The sequence below is a fragment of the Xenopus laevis genome, chromosome 7L (genome assembly GCF_017654675.1).
Source record: "Xenopus laevis strain J_2021 chromosome 7L, Xenopus_laevis_v10.1, whole genome shotgun sequence".
Classification (NCBI taxonomy): domain Eukaryota; kingdom Metazoa; phylum Chordata; class Amphibia; order Anura; family Pipidae; genus Xenopus; species Xenopus laevis.
This window is the reverse complement of record NC_054383.1, coordinates 133,191,113-133,204,779: the sequence shown is the minus strand read 5'-3', so window position 1 is coordinate 133,204,779 and position 13,667 is coordinate 133,191,113.

The following is a 13,667-nucleotide window of genomic DNA, read 5'->3' as shown; positions in this document are numbered from 1 at the left end:
CTGGCATTTGACAGTGGCCCGTCTCCTTTGAAGAGATGAGTGCGAGGTCGGCCCGAACCCGCCTGACCCGTGGGTATCTGCTCGGCCCGCACATCACTAGTGCTTATTACAATCAATAATACTGTAGGAAATCTTACTAACATAACTTACAATTCACCAGCTTTAATAAGCTTTCTCCAGAAAAATACACAACCAATATTAGTGTGTTAATAGTTTAATTTCTCATAGAACTAAAAAAGTTTACATTTTAATTACATTAGTATGTCTAAAGAACACACGAATTACAGAAAATTTGTAATTTATAAATTTTTCAAACTGAATATCAAAACATTTAAAAATCAAAAGCCATGTCAATGGCAGGGTAATCATTGGCTCAGAAGAATCCTATTTACTGTTGTTGACGGTCTGGAAACTTCTTCCTAATTAAGTCCACCATACAGGATGGTACCGGTATTCTGTTTTCTGGTCCAAGGTAACCATGTGTCCATGTTGGGAAGGCCCTGTAAGCTGCCTTTCTGAGGATCCTTATAAAAAAAATTATTATAATATACGTTTATAAAATGACTAGATGCTTTAAATTATATATTGATACACTTCCTTTACTACATTACATATAATACATTTGGAGCCAAACATATTAAGTTCTATTTTGCTGAGAACTAACCCCATCCAAAGCCCCCCTCAACCTGCCTCCATTGCCCCTAGTGATATGCGGGTCGGTATTTCCCTGACCCTAACCCACCCTACCTGAGCCCGCATCCGACTTCCGGGTTGCTTTTATTGACCCGATCCGACCCAACCCGCCGATGACGTCACAAAAGGGGCAGGGTGAGCAGATGCAGCGTCTATAAAAGATGAACCCGGAAGTCGGCAGCTGGCATTTGACGGTGGTGGGCGGGAAGAGCAGGAGAAGAGCGCAACCCGCACCCACCTGCCACCCACAGAGAAGAGTGCGAGATCAGCCCGAACCTGCCCGACACTCAGGTCTCTCAGGTATCGGCCCGGCCCGCACATCACTAGTACTCATTACAATCGATAATACTGTAGGAAATATTACTAACATAATTCACCAGCTTTAATTCGCTTTCTCCAGGAAAATACACAACCATTATTAGTGTGTTAATAATTTAATTTCTCATAGAACTAAAATCAAGTAATAATTTTAATAACATTAGTATGTCTAATGAACACACTGGAATTACAGAAAATTTGTCATTTTTAAATTTTTCAAACTGAATCAAAACATTTAAAAATCAAAAGCCATGTCAATGGCAGGATAATCATTGGCCCAGAAGAATCCTATTTAACGTTGATGGTCTGGAAACTTCTTCCTAATTAAGTCCACCATACAGGATGGTATCGGTATTCTGTTTCCTGGTCCAAGGTAACCATGTGTCCATGTTGTAAAGGCCCGGTAAGCTGCCTTTCTGAGGATCCTTATAAAAAAATTATTGATTATAATATATGTTGATAACATATGTTATGACATCACAAAAGGGGCAGGGCAAGAAGACACAGTGTCTATTAAAGATAAATCCGGAAGTCGGCAACCATCATTTGATGGTGGTGGGCAGGGAGAGCATGAGAAGAGCTCCCGCACCCGCCCGCCAAGAACAGTGCAAGACCTGCCACTCGCAGCCTTTGACAAAGCCTTCAAGTTGCAGGCGAAACCCGCGTCAGTCACTATTTTAGCTTTGGTAAGGTAGGGGGTTGGGCATAAAGGCAGACTACGGGGCATCTGTAATCCTACGGATTGGGAGGGGACTCTCGGAGGGTGAAGGGTTTGACATGTTTTATTAATGTATCACTCGTAGGGTGTGTTGGATGTGATGGATGGCAGGGTGCAGACATATGGGTCATTTCTTTTTTCCTTTCTTTCTATATGTTTAAACTACTTGACCCTGCACATCATCCTCTGGGGTGCTCCCAAATCTCTGTTCGTTATAGTCTGGAGGAACTACAAGGATATATACTATTCATAAACATTCTGAAATATGGTATCTAATAGTGTAAAGTGAAAAACAACTGGACTTGTTGGGTAATCTTGAAAATGTATCATCATCTTATAGAATGCCTTCTTTCATCAATAGAAATCACTCTAAACAGAAATTCAATATGGTTTTTACTTAACACTGCTAGATACCATGTGAATAAAAATGCTTCTCCTCACCAATGCACTATTGTGCTGTTTTAAAAAACACATCTGTAATTTGGTTAAGTATATGCTTTTTACTTTGATATTTAGGGGGTTATTTATCAAGATCCGAATATCCGAACCTCGAATAATTCGTAGTTATCGGAGCAAAAAAAAAAAAAAGTCAGATGGTCTAAAAACTCCGAATCCCTGGCATCTAAAAGCTCTTGAGGTCCTGTTTACGTCAATGGGGAAGGTCCCAGTGTCTGCGCTGATGTCCGTACCGGTATCTGATGATTTTGGAAATTCGGAGCAGAAACTCTAAAATTTAGTTTTTGTGGAAAACTCCAAACAATTCAATTCTGGGGGAAAAGCTCTGAAGTAAAGGCCGACTATTTTTTCGGCTTTTTTCTCATAAATAAAGTCCATTCGGGAATTCAGAGTTGCTCGGAGTTAGATATTAGAAATACTGAGATAAATTCGGACCTTGATAAATAACCCCCTTCTTGACATATCTAATACCCCATTTTTCCCTACAACATATGCCTCCTGCTCAGTAGCAAAGTACAAAGGCCAGATAGTAGAACTGGAGTAGAAAATTGGTAATTTTACACACTGTGGGGTCATATTGTTATAAACATTGTTGAGACATGTCATTACACTATTAAACACTATCCATTAATAATTTTTATTAAAAGGACCGGATTCGATCACGAGTGTATGCTGCTCTCGAGTAACGGCCACTCCATATTATCATGAAATCCAGGTGATTTTCTTCCATGCACATAGTCAACATATCATTCACAGTGGTTACGCAAACAACTTCACCGTCAAAATAATGAGCTATAGCCTGGATTTCAGTGCAGCAGTAGAACTCATCTCTGTTTGGCATAGGAATACATTTTCCACATTTACACCATACAGTGTTTTCCCTTTTCTCATCTGGAGGTGTATTTTGTTGAGAAACAAATTCCTGCTCGCTCCACTCTGGGTCATCTTGAAAACGGGTCATTTAAACTATCACCAAGCATATTTTGAAGGTCTCGCATAAGCTTATCCTCCTGTTACAAATGAAATAGATAAGAAACTGTGTTTTACATTTTTTATCAAAAAGCAACAATATTGTTAAAAGACTAGAAGTCCTATTTACCAAGAGCAGAGCAGGGAGCAGAGTTTATGAACTTTGTCATTGTCTTACAATTTACATGACCAGTGCAGGTCATATTGTATTGAGTATAGCAATGCTCTGGGCAGAAGCTTGGGATAAATAAATATTAGTGGAATAAAGCCATCATATCACATCTTACCAGTGCTTGCTCTTGGTCATCCACGACTTTTTGAACGATGCCTCCCTCGGCCATTTTTAAATACTAATAAAAGTATAAACTTAAATGAAAAATACTTTACTACTTGAAAGAGACAAACAACATGGTAAGAAAAAAGAAAATAATTGCACTTGATAAACGAATGCATCAGTATCTGGTTCCATTGAAGTTGTTGCTATTCTCAGTGAATTTTCAAGGTGCCCATAAGATAATTTGGTTTTAGTTTTACTCTTAGGGGCACATTTACTAAGGGTTGAATATCGAGGGTTAATAAACCATCGAATTCGAAGGATTTACCGCAAATCCTATGATCGATCAAAGGAAAAATGAAATCCTTCGAATTAACGATTCGAAGGATGAAAAATGAAACGAACGATGAAATCCTTCGAATCTAACGATTCGAAGGATTGTAATGGATCGATCGAAGGATTTTCCTTTGATCAAAAAAACCTTAGAAAGTGATGGGGAAGGTCCCCATAGGCTACATTGTACCTCGGTAGGTTTAAACTGCCGAAGTATGTAGTCAAAGTTTTTTTTAAAGAGACAGTACTTCGACTATCGAATGGTCGAATAGTCAAATGATTTTTAGTTTGAATCGTTCGAATCGAAGTTGTAGTCGAAGGTCGTAGTAGTAGTAGCCTATTCAAGCTTAGTAAATGTGCCCCTGAGTGTGCTTCAAAGTTGCTTACAAATGTAGGTGCTGCCAAAAAGTGATGCCATGAATAAGGCATGGTTGTGGAGTGAGGGATATTTATCTCTGGGAAGATAGGACCTATAAAAAGTCCAGTAAAGACACATGATCAAATTTTTCCTTAAGCTGGATGTCAGATTGCAGCTCTATGCATTCCATTTGAAAATTGGCAGGTAACATTTATGTCAACTGAAAATGGAGTTGCAAATAAACCAAAATATTGATTATTTTCCCTGAAATCTTGAAAACGGTTTTCAAATTCTTGTATCAATCAAAAAGCAAGGTTGAAATGCATACAATTGTTTGCCTTAATTTGATCTTGCTGTAATTTAAGTTTAATTTAGAATGCGGTTATGCCTTGGAACATGGTGTTGTTAAATTGGTTTCTACCTTGAAGATGAGACGTCAAATCCACTAAAAATGCTAAATCTGTAAGCCAGTTTTCATCATCAAGTTCAGGCAAACCTTTTGCTTTTGATCCCATAAATGACTTGATTTCATGTAGCAAATCATAAAAACTTTTCAAAATTTACCCTCGACTTTTGACTTCTGAGAAGTAAATGACACCACCACAGTCAGCTTCTATACTTCTAACAAATTCCTGGAACTGGCGATAATTCAATCCCTTGGCCTTTATGAAATTCACTGCCTTGATGACTATTTGCATGATGTTATCCATTTTTAAAGCTTTTGCACATAATTTTTCTTGCAATGATACATCATTAAATGAGTTTTTGCAGCAATTGCATTGTTTTCTATTAATTTTAAGTCCTTCTCTTCTACCTACCATCGCTGGCGCACCATCAGTAACGATACCAGATATGTTTACAAAGGACAGAGAAAATCTATTTAACACATTTTTTACTGCTTCGTATAAATCTCTTGATTTAGTTGTGTCTTTTAATGGCACTAAAGTAACATTATATTCATTATCAATGGTAATAATTTGACTACTCAAAACGTAGCCAAACACTCAGAAAGGTTATAGGAGGTCCCCCATAGGCTAAACAGCAATTCGGCAGGTTTAAGGTGGAAGTTTTTTTAAAGAGACAGTACTTCGATTTTCAAATGGTCGATTTTGTGAAGTATTTTCAATTCAAATCGAATTTTTGCCTATTCGATGGTCGAAGTACCCAAAAATTACTTTGAAATTTTAAGTTTTTGAATTCGAAAATTCACTTCGACCCTTAGTAAATGGGCCCCTAAGTGTACTTCGACTAGGGAATAGTCCAAATTCGAATCAAATTTGAAAAAAATTAGAATATCAAAATTTATCATGTACGGTCTCTTTAAAATTCTGACAAAAAAGCAAGCATTTCTGCTAAAGAAATAAAAATAAGATTTTATTATTTCCACCTCAACTATCCATTCAGAGAATTTTATTTTCGCGATAGATCCCCTTTAAGTATACACTTGGGCATAAAGAAGGAGAGAGGAACACCAGGGGCAGAGACGTGGACGCCATTAGCCACGTGGTTGTCGCAGTAGCGTGACGTCAGACACAATTTCAGGGTATCAACACAGAGGGGTAGCTTTGATTTCTGGGTCTAAGGAGCGCCATGACCCATGTGATCTCCACAGAAGGGAGGAGTCAGACCTAGCGCCGGGTACTAATGCAGAGGAACCTTGTTGACTTCCGGGTCTGAAGAATCCAAGGAGCACAACCTGACCACAACCTCTCTGAGCAAGGCATCTTTTTTACCCGACACAGGTGCACACAATGAGGGCAGCAGAAAACTCTGCAATGAGTAGACAAACTGGGTTCCTCCAGAGCACAGATCCAAGAGGGCAGAGATTATCCATTGAGAAAAAAAAGAGGTAAATGACTTAGTAATTAATAGGGATGCACCGAATCCAGGATTCTGCCTTTTTTAACAGGATTTGGCCGAATCCTTCTGCCCATCACTACCACAGAGTATTCATTTAAAAAATGTAGGATTGATTTACTTCATTTAGGAAGTCTGGCACTGAACACCACTTCTTGGGTGGTTGTCATCATCGTCGTGGTATGCTTCATTTATTCACTAATCCTCAAGACGGGAGAGCTGAGTTGACACCTTTTATATATGACTTGTTTAATATGACTATTTTGTTTGATATATCAGCTCCTTCTTTAAATATTGTAGATGTAATATGTATCTCATATGGCGTGTATTTGGGGTTTTTCAGCTTTATATTTTAATTTCCTTGCTATATTCTCAAAACTTAGGACTATGTTGTAATTGGTGACAATAAAAACATTATTAAAAAATTCTCACAGGCAAAGGATAGAAATACAGTATTCATAATATTCTATTATTATTATTTATCTGATTGAATGATGCTGACCACCAAGATTTGGAACATTTGGTTTACAATAACTGAGTTCTGTTCAACTGAGTGATAGTTGTGAGGAAAAGACATCCTGAACTGTCAATTTTTCCAGTGTAGTGTTTATTTTATACAGTATTTGTAATGTCTGAATACCTAGGAAAAGGGTTCAGTTTGTAAGGAACTGAAGGTTTCATTTCCCTTTATTCAGGCAGTCCCCTTCTGTTTTAGACACCAAAGTGTGGTCCTAAGTAGAGTTGGGAAGCTATTTCCTTTTCCTAAGTTAATGAATTTTCTTAACAGTTGAGTAACTGTCCAGTAGATGTCACTGCTCTGTCAACATCTACTCTGCCTCTTTGGATTCCACCTTCCTGGAAGGTGGGTGCAGGGTAGGATTGGAGCAGAGAAAGGCTCAGTAGGTTAAGTAAGTGTGAGAATAGTTCTGTAATAGCTCACTCCAGGACTGATAGATACCGTAGGTTCAGGTTATCTAGTGAGCAACTTGAGCTCCACTGAGGGCAGTCAGGAGGATTAGAGTTCTTTGTGTGTCCCATGGAGTAGAGACTAAGACCTCACCTACATTCCACTTGGAGGGCCTGATACTTGGGATTGGACACAAAACTATCCAGCCCAATTAATTCCATCCAAGATGTGGCATCCTTGCAACAGGATCTTGACAAACTGGCAATCTGGGCAGCTAAATGGCAAATGAGAATAGAAGAAAGGAGGTTCCGGCTAAATATTAGGAATATCAGTGAGAGATGTGATTATGTGGAATTCTCCCCTGAATCAGGGGACATGTCTTTTTTCAACCTAAATTACTATGTTACCAACAAATAGACGGGGGCCCATACCATGGATTAAACGTGTTTGTTTATTTGTATTCTCAATGGATAGTTTTTGAAGTACTGCACTTCCATTTACCTATTGGGTTTCAAATTGTACAGCAAAGGTGAAAAAACAGTGCACCGTACTATCTACTGATCAGAAAATGGAATAAAATCACAAGGAATGAGGTATTACAAAAATCAAATAATTCAAAATGATTAAGCACTAATCAGTGCACTGGAGTGCAAGGACAGCTAATAATTACACCTTCCTATTAGCTCTATCCTAACATATCCGGATAACGTTACATTTATTTGACATATTTATAATACTGAAGAGATCATAAGTCAGCATGGTACACCTACATGAACAATAAGAGTAAATGCAAAAAATCAGCTCTAAAACTCTTGCAGGAAAAAAATTATTAAACTTAATATTGTTATTCTCAAAATTTTCTATTCTTATTCGCAGTGAGCATATTAACTGCAGTTCTATTTTGTAACTTCGCTAAACATAGCGTGACTTCAGGAACCAATGATGTATTTTGAGCAAAAATTTTGAAAATTGTACTCAACAGTTCCATCTTGTGTCTATAAATTAGAAAGACACACAGCATGCATGGAAGAAACCTGAGTGCTGTAGTATATTATTATACGTCAATGATAAAATAAGCATACTGCAAAACACCCCTTATGAATTCCATAATGGTGAATGTGAATAAACAATCAATAGAAAATAAAAACTATTTTATAACTACAACCGGGAGCCTCTATTTACAGTAAATAAACTTCCTCAAGTTTCCACAAACTGAAAAAAAAACTAACTGGAAGTTAACAGGAATAAAAAATAATTTGTACATAATTTATCAAAACAGATTATTTTCACATATAGGGGCAGATTTATTAAGGTTTGAATGGTAAATTTGAATTTTCAAATTGTTCAAAAACTCAAATTCAAATTTTAAATCACCAACTTGAATTTGAATTAGAATGTGAGATTTATTAAACCTCGACCCTGGAAACAGTTCTTGATTTGAATATTTGCCACATAAAAGTCTGCCGAGTTCATTTACAAGTCAATGCCAGAGGTCTGTTAAATCATTTGAGGATGTTAATTGCCTTCCTGACATTTGAGTTATTTTCGATAGGAAAACTCGTTTTGATTCAAATTTTCAGATCGTTCGTTTTCAATCGAATATTAGACTTACATTTTTTCATAATTAACCTGCCATTGTGATTACAGTTGTGATTACATTCGAAAATTCATATTACTTTGAAATTCTGCCACATAATGTTATTAAAATATTATGGGGCCATTTATGAACATTCAAATTTCAGTTTTCACTGCAATTAGAGTTTTTTGGCTCCAAAAGCTGAATTCAAGTTTCTGACACTCGCATTTTCAATATCTATGAAGCACAAAAAACTGGAAAACTCATGTAGAAATCAAGAGTTGTTATTAGCAAAATTCGAGTTTTTGAAATTTTAAATTTATCAGACTTATTGAAAATGATCGGTACAATGTAATTTTACTGCAGCTGAAGTTTTTTTTGTGTTTTTACACAAATGAGTTCTAGGGTTTTTCAATAAGTTAAAAGTAAAATAGTTTCCTTACTGTAGCATGGCTTATGGGAAAAGTAAGTGAATGAAATAATGGAACAAACTATTTTAAAATACAGGATTTTATTGTATATTAAATATGTTATATGCATTATAAAAGAGCACAGGATTATATAATTTTTTTTAACAGATTGAACAGAATTATGAATAACAGTGAAATTAAAAAAAACAACCTAAATGGTTACATTCGTAGAAAGAAAAATTCTAATTGGAGACCTTCCATAGGGTCTTCACCTTCCTCTGGATCAACCAGAAGTAAAGGAGAATATATATGAGAAGAAGGTTGAACTTGAATTCTTTTCAATCTCAACTAAAAATATTTAACCATCAGAAAATTATCTGCATTTCCCAGCAAACTCCCGGAACATTTAGCTTCCAAGTTCAGAGGTGACAAGGGTGTATAATTGCATGAAATAATTGATGCATCACAGTGTATTTTTGGTGATGCTTATACAGGTGTGAAATATAAGCATTAATTATATCTTAGTTGGGATCAAGTACAAACTACTGTTTTATTATTACAGAGAAAAAGGACATAATTTTTAAAAGCGCTCTGTAATTCAGAGCTTTCTGGATAATGGGTTTCTGGATTACAGATCCCATACCTGTATTAAACATAAGTGGAATAATGTAATGTGTTATTTCTTCTGAAATTCAGTAGAATAAAATTTTGGCAAAATTAGCCTTGAACACTCGTTAGAAATCTGGCCTTAAATCTGTAAAACAAATTATCAGTGAGAAATCAAATATGTTTGGGCATGTTCTACCACATAACTATAGGCGTCTGCTACATTTCCCCAATTTTAACATGCCCATGCCATGAACCCAAGTAAAACTTTTTTTTTATGAATGTGTTTAACAGTAGATGACACCTGGTCATACGGTTCTGATAGTAATCTGATGTCCCAGATCATTGCAGTGTTATACAACTTTTTGTCCTTGTGGTGGATCACAGACCTAGAACTAAAAAACACAAAAATCATCTATTACACTGGAAAATCCAAGTACCCCCCCCTTCAAAGTGAATGTAATATTTGGATTATGTTTAAAATCTTGGAGTTATGATTTTATTATACAGGTATGGGACCTGTTATCCAGAATGCTCAGGAACTAGTGCTTTCTGGATAAGAATTCTTATTAAAAAATAATTAATACTTTTTTCAAAATAAGGGTTATTATATCCAATAAGGGTCAATTATATCTTAGTTTGGATAAAGTACAATGTAATGTCTTTACAAAATGTTTGATTATTTAGATAAATGGAGTCTAAGGGAGACAGCCTACCTTTAATTCAGAGCTTTATGGATAATGGGTTTCCAAATAACTAAAACTTATATTGCAATGTTTAAAAATGTATTCTACATTAAAAACACTCCTTTTTATAATGGTCTTGTGAAGAATTATTTTACTTTCTAAATCCCAAATGATGAACTCATCAAGCACTATGCTTGTACTGTATAAAATGTATGGAAAGTAAGAAAACTGTTCTGACCCGAACCTGCCCTTATGAAAGTACCAACGTGAAGGTATCATAACGCTCATCCTTATGTAGGGATGTGTAAAATAGCCATCCCCAGTATTATTTAGCAGGCAGTCCCCCAGTGTTATAGCCACCTAACTGGGTCCTAAAATACAGTTAGGAGGGGGAACTGTTTCCTATTCCTGCTTTAAGCTATGCCCCTTGTTGTTGCTCACAGTGACCAGTAGAGGGCACTGTGCTAAAGTATAAAAGCCTCTGAAGCCATGCTTTTAGGGTCCATCTTGTGCTAGCTCTAGCCTGAGCAGGAGGCAGAGCTCGAGTGGAACCTAGACAGGTCAGGTCTAGTAAGGATAGGCTACTCACATTCATAGGTCACTCTAAGGGGCAGATTAACTAAGCTCGAGTGAATTTTCGAAGTTAAAAAGGTTTGAATTTCGAAGTAATTTTTTGGGTACTTCGACCATCGAATAGGCAACTAGTCCTTCGACTTCGGTTCGAACGATTCAAACTAAAAAACGTTCGACCATTCGATAGTCGAAGTACTGTCTCTTCGAATTCAATACTTCGCCAATTTAAACCTACCGAATTGCATTATAAGCCTATGGGGACCTTCTACAAGCATTTTCTAAGTTTATGGCATTGAATAAAAATCCTTCGATTGATCGCTGAAAATCGTTTGATTCGAATGAGTTAATCATTCGATCGATCGAATGCTTATTTTAACGCTAAATCCTTCAAATTCGTTATTCGAATTCGTAGGATTTCAATTCGATGGTCAAATTCAAGGGTTTTAATCCCTCGAAATTCGACCCTTGATAAATCTGCCCCTAGGAGTGACAGATAGTCAGGATATTTATCTGAGCATCTTGAGGCTCCTCCGAGGATTGTTAGAGGGATTAAGATCCCGGATATTAATTACCCAGAGTAGGGACTAAGTGTACAGACCTAGGGTAGACTTTCCCCTCAGCTTCCACTTAGGGAAAAGGCTGAAAGCTGGGTATACCTCCTCAAGGCTACATTCATTGTTCTCGTTCATGAGGGAACTTGTATTGACCAAAGGTGCTGTGAGTATTGCCTATCCAATGTTGATGTATGTGGGATCTTTTATGTACGCTGCACTGAGGATTGTATATGACCAATAAATATCTTCTATGGTTAAGTTATAAGAACCACTGGCGCCCAATTATTTGCACCCTGAATACAGTTACAGTTGCACTAAACCCTGCTTCCACACCGCTGCGAGGGCTTACTCCCTAAGATTTTAAGGTCTCTTCCGGAGCACATTTATTGGGAGAGGAGCTTATAGTAGAGTAAGGTGCACTCAATTTACTATAGCGCTACATTTTGGCCTATTTATGTGAATATCATTTGCTAAAGTGACAAAATGTAGGTACGTGTGCGATACTCCGCTTGACTTACCAGCTAGTTTAATGGTGCCCATCCCCAGGATCACAGAACTTACTATCATTTGCACTAAAATGAAAGAGGGACCAAATATAAATGATACAGCTACTTAAATTATGTGTCCGATTTACCAACATTCAAATTTATATTTTTTTCCACAAATTGTAATGCTCTAAAAATGTCTTGTTAAAATTGCTCTAAAAATCATATTGTGTAAAAAAAAAAAATGAAATACACCAAGTAAAACTAGTCAAGGCCTTCTATAACTAAGTCAAGTGGAGCTGTGCTGATCCTATTGGACCTTTTTTTTTTATCCATTTAGAGTTTGTTTGCATTTCTTAGCACAGCATTCAGTGTTTTTTTTTATATTTTATTTTATACTTTTTATATTTGGATCTTTTAATAAATGATGTGACAGAAAATTACTTTATTTGTGGTTTTAAAAACCTCTAAAACCACTAAATGAGATTGTTGATAAATGGGCCTTGCTATAAAAGAGACACCATCCACACATTCCTGCTCAATTGTGCTTAGCATAGAGTAACATGCTGGAATTGTTTTACCACATCTCTCTGTATAGGCTGTTAGCTCCCTAGGGTTTTATTTCAGTACTTTCAATTCCAAGTTGGATATACTGTAACATAACATTAAAACCCAAATTTCTATGCCAAACCACTTGTACTTTCTAGGGATGGGCGAATTTGACCCGTTTTGTTTCGCCAAAAATTCGCCGCCGGCGAAATGTTGCCGACGCCAATTAAAGTCTATGGGCATCAAAAACATTTTGCCGCACGTCAAATTTTTTTTTGACGCGCACCTTTTTTTTTTTGACGCAAGACGCCATACAAGTCTATGGGCGTCAATTCTGCGGTGAAACAAGGCGAAAAAATTCGCCCATACCTAGTTATGGGAAAACCATAGGAAGGCTACAAAGCATTAAAGAGGCTGCTATGGAATTGTAGCCTAAGAACAGATGGACAAAAATAACTGTACATCTGCCTTTCTTTCATTTGGGATTTAGCTAACAAAAATGAATGGATTTTACATATTCCTGGTATTAACTCTGTTTTTTGCATGGTCCTATTCAGGCAAACCGTGTGTTTTCTTTCCCATATTTAATTTTTTTTTAACATTAAAGCAATACATTGGAAAGGTAAAATCAGGGTTCTTACTATATTGCAATATTTGTGGTTGTGACTGTAGCCCATGACATTCCATCAGAAGACCTGCTCTGGTTACATTTCAGGGGTAACTTGTGACCTCCTCTCTCAGCCCTGTAAGTATGCAACTAGGAACATATACTTTTGACTCAGTGCTTAAAAATATTGATTAGAATATTACTTGAAGGCTAAAGCACATTGGTGCAATGTGCAGAGAATATTCAGGTCTACCAATGGTCCAAAGCATTTACTTGCATAGGTTGATCAAGAGACCAATTAGGAACAGACGTTATTTAAAACAAGTTTCTCTGAGCTTCTGACCATAATAACCGCCCATTCATTATTGATTATGTGTGTATTTTACTCTACTTATCATTAAATGATGATCACTCACTGGTGCTGATCCTTATTTTGGAGTCAATACCTGCATTCCAAGAAACACATATTGTAAACTGAGACACTCTCTAGGGCAGGACTGCTAAACACTTTGCTGCCCAGTGATACTGAAACCCGTATACAAGATGACCAATCAGCGGGTAATAATAGTCCACATTGGACTGATCAGCATGTGGGCTGAACGAATAAATATTTGGTATGGCCTCCTTTCTATTCATTCAGGATGACTTTTTACTTATTTATGTGCCATACACTTACCGACATGCATTAGCATCTTCAAACATCAAATTTTCAAAGGGGTGTTAAGGGATAAGATGTTT